Source organism: Sinocyclocheilus anshuiensis, unplaced genomic scaffold (assembly GCF_001515605.1).
Source record: "Sinocyclocheilus anshuiensis isolate Anshui unplaced genomic scaffold, SAMN03320099.WGS_v1.1 scaffold152, whole genome shotgun sequence".
NCBI lineage: Eukaryota > Metazoa > Chordata > Actinopteri > Cypriniformes > Cyprinidae > Sinocyclocheilus > Sinocyclocheilus anshuiensis.
The window spans coordinates 3,165,601-3,179,834 of NW_015555781.1; the positions used below are offsets into that span (position 1 = coordinate 3,165,601).

General features: G+C 37.6%; 1 protein-coding gene and 1 long non-coding RNA gene across 2 annotated transcripts in view; one reads left to right on the plus strand and one right to left on the minus strand.

Annotated features, from left to right (window-relative positions):
* Positions 1-731: 731 nt before the first annotated feature.
* LOC107674631 (uncharacterized) overlaps positions 732-14,234 on the minus strand; it is an 18,094-nt gene continuing 4,591 nt past the window's right edge. Inside the window, exons 2-3 of the long non-coding RNA XR_001632518.1 lie at positions 14,117-14,120; positions 732-742 (exon numbers count right to left, since the gene is read on the minus strand). This is a non-coding gene — a long non-coding RNA (uncharacterized LOC107674631). The remainder of the gene's footprint in view (positions 743-14,116; positions 14,121-14,234) is intronic.
* The window catches only part of LOC107674630 (actin, cytoplasmic 1), a 4,777-nt gene continuing 4,407 nt past the window's right edge, over positions 13,865-14,234 (plus strand). The window contains exon 1 of the mRNA XM_016468658.1: positions 13,865-13,967. The gene's annotated coding sequence lies outside the window, so the exon portion shown is untranslated. The remainder of the gene's footprint in view (positions 13,968-14,234) is intronic.

Below are 14,234 nucleotides of genomic sequence, written 5' to 3' on the forward strand. Positions count from 1 at the left end.
ATCAGTGGCAGTTCCTCATTACATCGGAGTATTTAGTGAGACCCACTCCCCCAGTTTTCACTCACACACAGCAGATTTTCCGGATGAATGAAATGAGAGAGGGTCACATCAAACAGGGCTGCACCACATAAATAAAACACAGATCTGCTCTCCTCCTTGGCCCTGGATCCGCTTACATGCTGCCCTTGGCTCCATTGATCTTCATGTGCAGAGTGTGTCGGATGGATAGGGAACAGGATCTGAGGAGCTGGAATGCATGTCCTTGAAGTTGCTGATATAGAGATATTAGAGCACAAGTTCAGGGTGGCAGAGAAGCACAAACAATAACTTTTAACAGGCAGTTGATGCATGATGTGTCATCATTAAAAAGACATTATAAAAAAACAGTAGGCTAAGCTCCATTACTGAAAGTAAATTCCAGTGCAATCACAATGTCTGACTGAACCAGTTGTCACACTGACATGGCTTCTCTTTGGGTGCAGCATTACGTGGATTTTGTGGCAGTTTGGGGCTCTGCTGCGCCATCTACTGACACTTTAGTGCAACTGCATCACTTATAATAACTACTGCCAGGCCACCCCAGTAGCTCCTCACTGCAGAACAAAGATCCAGGGGGCAGGGTTGGATCCACATCTAGGGGGTGGAGATGGGTAGGTTTAGGGGTGGAGACGGGAAGGTTTAGGTATATGTAAGGTGGGAGGAGTTGGATCTGGATCCAACCTCGCCCCCTGGATCTTGTGTTCTGCAGTGAGGACCATCTCAGGCCACACGTCTGACCCAAGAAGTAATGTAAGAAATGTAAAAATGTAATATCAAAATATCAAACCAAGTGAACCAAGCACAAGCACAAGCACAGTTTTCAAGCAAAACATTCCACAATTCATGTTTTTTAGATATCAAACAAATAAACAATTGATTTGTTAATCAAAGATAAGACAAAAGAATTTGAAAACGTCCTGGTTTTCAAATGTCCATGATTAATGTGATAATCTATCCATCTATGGTTATTCTGCTATCTGTGTGAACTTAAGGGGAAATGGCTTTATACATGTACTAAACCGTCACTAACAAGTTGATTAAAAGTCGTTTTGTAAACAAACAAAAAAAACAAGTTAGTTCTGAGGAAAGGTCTAGAATCATTTATTTCAGATGCCATTTGATGTGATATGTTATCTAATGTAATGCCATTCATATTCATGTTTAAAATGTGTCACTTCCTGGAAAAGCTGTAAATACATATATAAAACCTTTTGAAACTATTTTTGGATAATCATACTAAAATATTGTTTTGCATACCATAATTTAAATAAGTTATTGCTGCATGTTAATTCTGTAATATCAAGCCCTATAGAAAAGCCTTATAAAGCCTTTTGAAACTATTTTTGGATAATCATACTAAAATATTGTTTTGCATACCATCATTTAAATAAGTTATTACTGCATGTTAATTCTGTAATATCAAGCCCTATAGAATCGCCTGTCTCTCATGCTGTGACTTAGGTCTTTGAATGACATATCTACTATTTGAGGTGTGACTGAAAAGCTTTCATATCATGTGCTCATCTGAAGATTTCCGCTGGATTCCCTCCCCCTCTGTCTTCACTCAGCTCTCTTTCTCCACAGGGTAAATAAGGTATTTTATATGCTAATGATATGCTCTGGTCCAACAAAGAGCTTCTGCTCTCATGTGGGGCAGATTCTTTACACCATTCACAACCAGCTGTTTGCTCTCTTTCTCCACACATATTGGGCCAGGTTTGAGAAATTAAATTAAACAATATTTAAGAACCAGATTATAGTACCTCTAGAGGAGATTCCATGGAGATGGTATTTAAAAAAAAGTGCCTCAATTATTGAAGGTGTCTTCTCAACATTGTGATGTTTTAATTCACATGAATTGAATTATATTATCATTGAAACTGATGCCAGTCAGATTCTCTTATCAAGTGTCATATCCTTTATATGTGGGGACAGACACATACCATCTGTTCAGAGTGATGTTTTATTAACATCTGGCACAGATGGTCCAACACACACATACACTACTGATGTCAGAATATAATCTGTAAGGTTCATGTCCATTGTCTCATTTTAGAGATTTACTGTGGAACTGTTCCAAAATTCCTTTCTCTATAACACACTCTTCAAAATAAAGGTTATTTATTGGTATTGATGGTTCCATAAAGAACCTTTAAATTCCATGGAAACTTTCCATTGCCCAAAATAGATCTTCTATGGCATTGCTCCAAAAGCCCCTTTTTGGAACCTTTATTTTTGAAAGTGTACTATTAACCAGCCCACAATGTCTTTGTGCAGCCCATCCATGCTTTCCACATGTATCAGAAAGCAGTGGGGTGACCAGAGGCCAGATGTAGGCCTGTAGGTTGAAGCTGGTGGAGCAAAGGGGCCTGCAGGCACCACCCTCTCATCTCATGCTGAGCCAAGTCTTTGTGATCTGTGATCCTGCCTCACCACTGCCCATCTGTCCAGCTCCCAAAAACACACATTCTCTCATTCATTAGTCAAACAGCAATCTGTTTGCCATGGCGCACATCTACCTGGCTCAAATCCATTTGTGTTCTCATCACATCCCATCAGAGAAACAACATTTGGTTGAAGGGAAGACCTGAGTGCTAAAAAACATGAGCACAGCCAGTCTCCTACCATACAAACTGATGGTTTACGAAATATAGGTCAAATGTGAGTGTGTGTGATTGGAGCAACAGTCATTTTGGGATGAATCATGGAATAAATGCTCTGAAGTAAAACATTCTGCCACCTATCTGTGGAGAAGTGCTAGTGCCAGAGTTGACTGCAGCGTTCTTCTAAAGTGAGAAAAAGTATTTTACTATTATGCTTCACTGACAGTTATTACTAGGATTTCACATGTTATGATACCTTGTCAGGAATTAAAAAAATGCTGAGAAATGATACTTAAATGAAAGTATGAGTACACTGTGTCAAAGTACTAAAAGCATACTTGAAAGTAAAAAAATGGTTTCTATTTCATACATTTAACTGTGCAATTGTGCAAGCATTTGAAATGAAAAAGTAAACATTTTCTTTAGTTTCAGATTAGACTGATGAAATCAAGAGGCTGAGGAGATTTTCTCAGTGTCCTATAAGGCTCCCAAACATTTTTAAAAGTGACTGTTGACCATCATCACAATTGGCTGTAGGTAAAATTATTATTTGCTTAGGTTTAAGACTCTCTCTTTATTTGGTGCCCCGCCCATCATGCCCACAGACTGGATTTCCATTTTAGGGCATAGCTGTCACACAGACCTGGAGCAAGCTCTGGACTCCCCTTTTTATTCCTTTGTATTCAGTTTACCCTGTTTCCTTCATCATCTCTCTCTTTCTGTAAGAATGTGTTGAATTTTCTTTGTTTATCAACAAGCCTGCTACCAAACACATTCTATAACAGTTACAAATTATGACATTTGATGCCATTTTTAGATTTGTATTTAGACTGAAAGCCCACTCAGATTCACATTCAATTCAAGTTATACTGGCATGGTAAACTGCTTTACTCACAATCAGAAGACCATTTTTTCTTCCAAAACACTAAACAGCAACAAAACCCCCCAGCTATGAAAAAACAACTGCAAAATAATAGTGCGTTGAAGTCATGTCAGAAAGATCATATTTATGAGTTGAACACACATGACACACCACAATGACACAATTATGAGTGGGAAATTTAGGATTTTATTTGAGACCTGAGTTTCCGAGATGAGGGCATATCATTGAGATAAGAAGGTGGACACAAAGGATGCAGCATCTGTAGTTGATGGTAAATTTGTTGAAATGTCTGAAATTACTATTTTTTTTATTTACAATAAAACTAGTTTCATGTACAACATCTATTGAACAACGTGCTATTACAATACCATATATAACAATTCAGTTTACAGCATCTTTAGACAATGTACTAAAAACATAAAAAAGCAAAAACACACCAGATGCACACATTTATTCATAATTTTGTAGTGTAAAGACCTTGTTGTATTTTTTTTGTATAAAATGTACATTGCCATCTAGCTCTGACCAAAGTAATCTGCACCTGACATCGTAATTGCAATTTCCCAACTTATAAAATACGAACTTCATAGGAGGACTTGAATGCACCAGTAGTCCTGATCCATGAGGCCAGTGTGTGCAATAACAAAAGGTTTAGAATTAATTTAATCTAACATGCAATCATTTTTAAAATTATGGGAGTCCCTGAAAGTATCATAGACATTCAGAGAAAAAATTATTTGATTCTGTTTTTTTTTCCCAAAGTGATTAAATCTACAGTTTTTCTGTAACTGTCAGATAAGTGATAATATTTGGGGTAAATGGCCACCCTTTTGAAGGGGCTAAAAGGAGTGAAAACCACTATGGTCAAAAATGCCACCAAAACACAGTTAGATTGGTACAGAAGGAGGAAGTGTTTTCTGTTACTACGAGGGAATAGACTGCAGCAATCATAATGGAGATTCATATGTGAAATACACCTATAAAATCAATGTACATCAAAATGTAAGTGAAATGTACAGAACTTCTTTTATAAACTTCTAGAGACAAACATAAAAAATAAATTAAAATGAGTACACCATTTGTGTTAGTGGTTGCTTAAAATGTACATGAATATTATTCAAAAAATGCTGAAAGTATACGCTTATTGTGACAAATTTTGCCCCATCACAATAGTGCCTATATCTAAATTATATAACTATATAGTCCTGTCCCACTTCTGTTTCAGGACCATTAGATCCAGACTGCCACTGCATTTACATGATTTGTAATCTAACCAAACTTATTGAACCATTCTTTGTAAATAAATGATGTTGTTTCATCAATATTCAACAAGAAAACTCTGACTATACTTGACCTTGCAAATGAATATTCCATTTAAACATTCATCACCTCAGCCCAGACTTTACATGACAATGGTTTTCCAGAATACTCTTTTTCCTTTCTAACAGGCAGAAATAAATAGACTCAAAAGCAAGTGAAATGACATCAGCCCTCATCCAGTAACAGAGTATCAGCCAGTCAGTCAGACAGACATGAAGAGTAGTGGTGGGATGGGCACACTGTATGAACAGACCCTCCCAGACTTGGCCTGTAGGAAAAAACACTCTTTTTGCATAGCTTAGCAAGATTATTGCTGCAGCCACGGTACCCTTAAAGGCCTCTGACTGACCCTCTGTTGCCTGTGGCAGTTGGCTTGGCTGTGTTTTTCGGGAGGGAGTGAGAGAATGAAATGCTGCTGAAAGAGAGGGGATCAGGGTGGAGAGGATTCCCAGTGCAGAGGCGGAGCTAAAAGAGTGAGGCTAGGCAAAGGGCCAGCCAGAATACTAAGCATCTCAATTTCAATACCCCATAAAACAGGAGAGCCCCTAAAAACAGGCTTGCCACCCCCTTTTCTAATTGTTCATGCAGTGGAAAGAGGAAAGATCCCATGCTTAACAGAGAAGGCGTGTAAAAAAACTGGTTGCGTTACAGTCAAAAAGTAGGTCACAATATGCAAGATTCAGCTTTAACAAAGTCTGAATGTGAATAATTAATAGCATTAAATCCTGAATGACGTGAATCAAATAAGTAGGCTTAAAATGCTAAGTCCTCACTTGAATGCACGATTCCTGAATTGCAAGTGAATTTTAAAGCTTTCTAAATATCAGCAGCCTTTATATTCACTTTGCTGCCTCATTACATGGTTAACAGGCCTGGGTCTTCCAGCTGTGCAAAACGTGCATTATGTAACATGAGGAAAGGGGGATGTTATTCCTGACCTACATTCTGTATGTTGGGAATGCCTGCACTGAGGGATGTTATGAACTATAGTCCTCACTTTCAGTCTGTTTTTAAACACAGTTTAGTCACCTTTGGGGGGCTTCAAAAAAGAGATCTTATTTTTGGATCCATGAATGTGTTCTTCTTATGTTCTTTTGGCCAGCTACGTGTGATTTTTTTACAAATAAAACACTTAAAATACAAAGTTTAAATATACATTTCCCAAGATGTTTCTAAATTCGGTACACTTTGAATAGTTACATTGAATAGTTAATGCACATTTGAGTGGCTGTTGACTGATACAAGGGCTTAACTCTTAATTACAGGGTCATCAGGGTCAGCTTTCCATGAGCCAGTAAGATTTAGTTACATAAGTGCTGCAAGTAATTCTAGTGGTGCTCAGAGAACGTCTTGCTGTGCCTCCATGAAAGCAGGCTTTGACATGGGCAAGCACTCACCCGAAAACCACTGTTTCATCCCACAATGTCAAGTTGATGATTACCACACATATGGGCTCAACCATACCCACCCTAACAAAACTTTTGAGTCGAGTCATGGGCACAGTGTATAATTTTCCTCTCTAAAGAACAGTTGTGGCACTGGACAATGAACATACTGAGATCTAAGCATAATTCAGACTGGATCTTTATTGACAAATGTGGTCACTTGCTTTTGTTTTCTTAGTCAAAGGGAGAGGGTAAATCTTTTGTGTCCCTCAATCTTAAACATGACACAGGATCAGTCAATAATCAACATATAACAATCTGCCGAGAGGAATTTACCACCTCATAAACCAAAGGAAAAGCTGCTGTGGCCACATCCACAAGTCAATTCCGAAGATATATGGTTCTGCTACAGCACAATGCCATTTCCCCTTGCAAATCCAGCTGAAGGAACTGACCCCAAACTCCTTTAAAGATCTCAGCCGCTGAATATCCATTAGCATATTATGTCATGGAATTTGTGGAGAAAAATGGAAATCAGAAAGAAGTCAGTGCTTACAAGGCAAGAGTCGCACGTCTTCAGAGCCCAAGCGAAACACAAGCTGAGTGTGCAATGAATGAGATGCATGCTTTGATGACTAAGTTTGGCAATCACTACCTGCTAGTCCTCTCCATATATGGAGGCTGAGAAGTTGGAGATAAAACTAAGCCCCACCCAACAGCTCTCGTACTAGTAATTGTTTGCTGTTTTAAACACTGCAAGGAGGGGCTGAGCATGAGAGTATGAGAACGTGTGCGTGTTTGGGAGTGGTAGATTAAGAGCAAAAGTGAGAGAGATGTTGAAAAAGAACAAGAGACTGTTGATAGTCTATCTGGGCTTACTGGATTGTGTCAAGCGTTAAGTGTGTGAAAGTTCAATGTGAGTGAATGATGTTGATAGACATAGCAAAACACAGAGAGATGAAATCAATCTAAAGTTGAGACATCATCAGTCATCGTTGCCTTGCCAAGGCTGACTATATATGGATATGACCTCGCTGTCATTATTTAAAACCACTTCCTTCTTACTCATAGTGAGGCAGATTGGAGGTAAACCTTAATTTTTTTCACTAAAGAAATGAATGAGGAACACTGTTGCTTTAACTCAAATAAACATAACATAACTCAAATAAACATAACAGAAATCCAACTGTAACCTAAAACGTTTCTGTATATTGTGAAGGTTGAACTGACATAAAATACTTGAATATGCAAGCATGTGTGAAGGAAAGAGACTCACATTGTGCAGTTTGAAACTGCAGCAAACCAGAAGTAAAAATCTTCTTTGTTTAATTAAAACCCCCCAGCATCTCTGACCAAGAGCTGCTTCATTCATTAGGCCAAGAAGTTTCAATCTGATTTCCAGGAGAAAGTCCTATGTGACAAGGGCCTTGAATTCTTGACATTGTTACCATGTGACACACTTAAAGATTTCCTTTTATGGCGGTTACTGTTACATCGACCAGAGGGCGAGGCCTAACACAGCCAAAGTGCACAAACCGTCTACAGTAAAAGCCTTTGAGGAAATAAATATGAAGAATCCTTTTGCAGACAAAGTTAGAAGAATATGCAGCACAAGTCAAGCAGAATTTCTTGTTATATTGTATCTTATCTCTCTGCATGTAAATTCTTCACATATCTGGTGATGTCAAGGGTTTCTATCATGCTCAGATGTCATACATAGTTTGACAGGCCTATATATGTATGGAAATATTTAACTTTTACAAAAAAGTAAATGTAAATGATATTATATTACACTGTTAAATGTACATAAAATGTATAATTTTACACATTTACAAAAGCAATTCTTTCCGTTGGGTATTATTCTGAGCTTTGTGCCACACCTGAGCCAATAGGGTGTCAAATTGCTCTACAAGAAAGGACTTGTTTATTTATTTCGCAATGCACAGTCAGGGCATCTCAAGTCACTGAAAAAAGGGCAAAAGACTTGCAAGGACTGTGGCAAAAGGTTACAAACAGAAGTCATAGAGATTTCCTTTCAATTTTTCATTTTTTAAACACAATGTTATGTTAAGCTAAGTCACAAAATGATTCTTTTTTCAGCTTTACATTAGTGACTGATGAAATGAGATGTACATATAATACAACTGAACAAATAGATAAAATGCCTTCTTGTAGAGGGAATTATATTAATAAAAAATCTGACGATACAGTTTGACAATAAACATGGTTTTTATAAGCTCTTGACCAATTCTGCTAAAAGTAATAAATTTCTCAGATGAGGTGGGCAGCTGTTTACAAACTAAAAAAACCTGTTTGTGTGCTGTAATGTTGTCTTTTACACATCACTGAGAGTGAGGCGTGCATTGCACGGCATGATGGAAAACACTAAGTATGTACTACCCAGCTGTACATTCCTGAGTTGGCTAGGCTCTCTCCCACACCAGAATATTTGAATGTGATTTCCTGTGCAAACTTGCAGATGAAATGACATCCCTTAAAAATTCACTTCCTGTAAGACATGCGTAGATCATTCCCTTATTTGGCAACTAACAATGGCCTTTGGTTTTCACACTGTGTAATTTGAATCTTTAAGGAAGAAGCTATATTTCAATGAGCATATTTACTTGCCTGGGTCAGATTTGAATCTGTTGAAACTCAAAGTAAAGAAAAATCTGTGTAAATGACATAATTGTTTAGTAGTTAATTAGGTCAGTGCTCAGCTATTGGTTAGATTGGCAGTGGTATTAAAGGTGGGAAGATTGAGTGTATGTTTTGTGCACAGATGACCCAAACATAGATCTCTGCCAATATTAATGCTAGAGCTGGGCCGTATTACAACTCTGTCAGTCTAGCCAAAGATGTTGAGAGTGCCACACCTCATCAGTTTCACATAGACATAACTCAGGAATGGCAGATATTTCATACACAAGAGACATTAATTTGAAACTCTTGAGAATAAAAGGTCTGATGAATAGGATAATGACGAAATGACAGCAAGCTTTCATTACAATATTTAGATAAAGGTTCCGGTGTAGTCAACCCGACTGTTATGACTTGCAGACACTAACCTGGCAATTTCTTCTGGGAAAAAACAAAACTAGAGCTTTCATGAGCTGAACTTGCTGAAATTGTGCAACGATATTTTTTTTGGTTACTAGAATGTTTTTTTTTTTTTACTTGCCGGATTCAAGAGAACACAGCAACACCAATTTGAAATATCATTTAATTTCCGTACAACTAATTGTGAGGACAAGTTATTGGCTGAAGGGTTTTGAAAAGGAGCACTCTGAGCAATAGTGGTACGTATACGCCATTAACATTGACATTTTGTATGTGCTATTCAGGGTCTGAAATGATGATCTGAAACTGATATAAGCAAATATTCTGCAAGGATCATTTCAATCTTGAATTAAGTGTATGTTTGACCAAAGGTCATGAATGATGAAACTGCTCTCTGATTTGTAAAATTCTAATATGGTGCAGGCCCTCTTTCCTGCTAGCATTACTCGACTTCCTGTAGCAGGCTTAGGTGATGCTGCTTGGCACGGTAATCTCTCCCATGTTGGTTTAAAGGCTGACTGAGTCTGGAGTGTGGACATGCACGTCTGACTCATTCCAGGGCCAATCCCTGCTCAGCCCTCCTCTCATGAGCAGACAGATGGTGGGAGGGTAGATTAGCAGGCCTAGGGTCCTGGTAGAAAAGCAGATATTGCTAAAAACTGACCGATATGGTAGTACCATCTCAGCTCTGGATAAATCCCAAATGCATTTGGAGAGGAAAATTGCAGGCCACACAGTAGTGGAACCAAATGCATTAATTCTACATTCCAGTATAATGGCAAAGATGTTAAAATGGTAAATATGTATTTTATGCAATCTCTGGAGAAATTCAGTAAATATAAGTAATGTATATAACAGGGAATCAGTAACATTTTACATCTCATTAATAGCCCCTGTTAGCAGTAGTCAAAGTGGGGTGATGTGTCAATCTCATGAACGATTTTTTATATGACTCGAGAGTGATTAGTTGTTTTTTGTGTGACCAAACATGTGCAACCTCCTTTCATTCATGAACAAAACGCCTCAGGTGAACTAATCAATTCTGTTTACTGTACACAACACATGTGGCATATGCGATAAAAGAACGAAGACCCAATTGAGTCGTCAAGCAGTCATCAATCATTTCTCATGATTTGCCTTTGGCTGCATTATCATGATTTTCTAATCCGGAATATGATGAAAGTTTGCAAAAACAGACATATTCAGGTTATCTGGATATTAGGGGAAAAAAATAACTCTGCTCAAATAAACAACATGACTTAAATAAAGTCTTGTTTATTTTCCTGAATGATATTCAAAGATCCAAGACAGTAAAAGAATCCGATTTTCACTTCACTACAGTCAGTGAGTAGAACTTTCTTATAGTGCATCACGTAAACATTACAAGAAGGTGCCAAAACAAATGCAGCATTAAAAGGATAGTTCACCTAATAATTTGAAATCCCAAACTTGTATGACTTTCTGTCGTCTGAGGAAAAAACTGTTTTTGACCAAAGAATTGCTGTTTTGACCCTAATGACTTTCATTTTACAGACAAACAGTTTTAAAAAATATCTTCCACAAAAGAAATAAAGGTATACAGGGTTGGGTTGACATGAGAGTACGTAATACCAGAAATTGATTTTTTTCATGACCTATCCCTGCACTATATGATGAACGGTGACAAACCCAAACAGCAAAGCTATATGTTTGACAACTGTATACATGCAGACAGCCATAAATGGGACCTGTGGTCCTCTACCAATTATTACAGCAAAGAGGAAGTGAAGCTTTGGCATGGTAAGAAAGGACACAGTCACAACTCTTATGCTGAGGAACACAAATGAGGAACAGTGTTTGTCTTCTTGGTCAGTATCAAATCCTGTTGCAAGTGGTTTGAGTGGTTTGGCATCTCAAATCAAACATTACTGCATAATACTTGAGTCAGAAAAGTATCTAATTTGTTTACATGCATAAAAAGAGATGGACGAGTGCATATGAATCCATTTGGGTCATAAAGTGGGGGGACAACCCAATCTCTAGACTAAGAGGTCAGCTGGTAGTATAAATGTGACTTCCTTTCTAGCTTGAGTATCTGGCTTTACACACCATCAAGCAACCAAGTACAAGTTAATCTAAAATCAATCGGTGGTCCTTCTGCTATTTGTGGGGGACCAATGGTGGTCTTCTGCTCTGCTTCAATGCTTGTTTCAAGATGAAGAGTGTTTCTGTTCAACACTTAAAAGCACGGAAGAACAAAAGAAAAGGCTAGTTTGGTGATTGGAATAGTGTATTGTTGAACTGAGGGAAGTGAGTTTCATTCCAGACAACAAACTTCTAAATGCAACATAAAAACAACACACTCCCAGAAAGTGGTCCTTTGAGAAGAACTTCAAAATTATGTTTCTTATCTTATTGCAAGTGTTAGGAGAGCTTTGGTATCAGAATCAAGATAAGAACTTCAGCACTCCGAAGTACAATGGCATTATCGTGGTGACGGCCCACAACAAAATTGTATTGCTCTGGATGTCTTATGTCATAGGGCAAAGCTGAGGATCATTAGGATGGTACCTTATTTAGAGATGAATGGGAACTCTGAAGTGGGGGAAGGCAGGCAGCTATCAGGGAAGGGTGGTCCTCAGGGGAACTATGGACTCACAAAAGCACATCTGCTGTAACAAGACCCCAGTCCAATCTACAAAAGTTACAAAGAGAAGCATGGTTGTTCGAAGTAAAAAACTGACTGAATTGCAAGATGTGTGTCACATCACATTAAATCACAGTTTGGTGCATAGTTACTATTTGCTTATCTTACAGCAACTTGTGTGTTTATGAGGGGGAATGGACATTTGGCATTTTTTGAAAAAAATGCTGGGGGGTGGGAGGAAGAAACATTATTGATGAGTATATGTCCTGCTTGTAGATAAAAAGCTTTTAGACCTTCTTACTTTTGGGATTATATAAGTATTTTCTCAATAAATATCTTATATTTAACTGTGGTTTAACTGCTGAATCTAAAATTTTAATACAAAAGTAGTTATATTTGTTGTGCATTGTTAAACTATAACTTAACTTCAGTTTCAGAGAAACTCGTGTGCACAACATGCAAAAAATGTTTCCTGTTAAATGTTGTAAATGTATTGAAGACAAAAGAAAAAACATAATAAAAGCCACAAAATCCCTGTCCTTGGTATCAGCAAGAGATTTTGACATAATCAGCTGTTTTTGTTTATAACTGCCATTGAAGGCCATGTGCATTACTCCCAAGTTACACATTAAAAAGTCACATGTAGCTTCCAGACATCACTGCTGTTCAAGCACAGCCTTATATATTATTCAAACTGTGGAACTATATAAAATATGCCAGAAATATTTGTATGTAATGAAGTTGACCATGAATGCCTTCACTTCACAAAGAAAAAATGTTCTCAAGATTTATTATAATTATATATCTCCCCAACAATTAATGTCAAAGTTATTTTGTCTGTATGGATGATATATCTATAATGTGTAATATATTTTTGAATGAGAAACCAGACTTGCCTTGAAACATCTACAAGAAGGCATTTCAATGATCAAGACCTAGGCTTGAATGCTAACAGTAAACGTCATGTCTAATACAATTGCAGGAAAAAGTATGTGAACCCTCTTGTTTTCTGCATAAATTTGTCAAAAAGGACAACAGATAAACAAAAATACACTGATTAACAATGAGCAAGATGAGATTTTGAATTTGCTATTTACAAGAAGCATTGTCTGATGTCAACTATGCTTCTCTACACTTAAGATTTGTTGACAGAAATCCATGGCAAATACAAAGGTTCATATACATACTCTTGCAACTGTATAAACATGGGTTAGGCCTGCTTACAGCCATCAACAACTACTATCACTCCTTTTATCATCATCATCACGTAACATGCACACACCTAAGCATGTAGTAATATTACTCCTGTAAATTTTGCGTAGGCAACTTACAATTACAGGAATGCAAGCCAGATTCATTCCAAGTTTCACTACACTTTCTTTGACAACATTAATTTACCTAATGAACTCAGACCAGCTAGTAGCTCCTACAGTATACAGTCATGTCACTTATCTTAATTTCAATGAAAAATACCCCTATTTTGCATCGAGAAGTACTTGGAAGATAACCACAGATACGTATTATGGCATTATTGCGAATACAATCAGAGGTAAATGACCTACAGAGCTGCTGCTGTGTTAGATTGTAAACAACACAGGATCAAGGTGTCCACCACTATGACCAATACTAGCACTTGTAACCTTTGCACAGACTATTTGAAAGGCTGAAAAGAGCCTTATTGGCGTTATCACAACAAAATACGCAAATACGGAAAACAATGTATTGAACTTCGCAAATAAAAACAGCAGTTTTGATCAAAATCGCTTAGGCCTTGCTCTTCAAATAGTCCAGCTTCCCCTTCTTTCACTCTCAAGTTGCAAGAAGCAAGTGTAGCAATGTGCACGCGACAGCCGGGTGTGTGACGCTAGACCAATCAGAGCGCAGAGCTCCGAAAGTTTACCTTTTATGGCTAGAGCCGGGTATCTGCCGTGGTATAAAAGAGCGCGCCCAGCCTTACAGCTTCACTTTGAGCTCCTCCACACGCAGCTAGTGCGGACCATCATCTGCTTGTAACCCATTATCTAAAGTCGACAAAACCCCCCAAACCTAAGGTAAGTTGATTTTTAAACCTTTGAAGTATTTTCTTACATTTTCAGCTCGGTAATATCAATTAAAACGTTTAATTAGAATGTTTAAATAAAGCCAGATTAAGTTATTAGGCTCAGTTACCGGGCTTTTTTTTTTTCAGTTACGTGCGAACTTTGCTTCTAAACTCCAGTTATTTTTTATTAATGTTTTTTTTTTTTATATATCTATCTATCTATCTATCTATCTATCTATCTATCTATCTATCTATCTATCTATCTATCTATCTATCT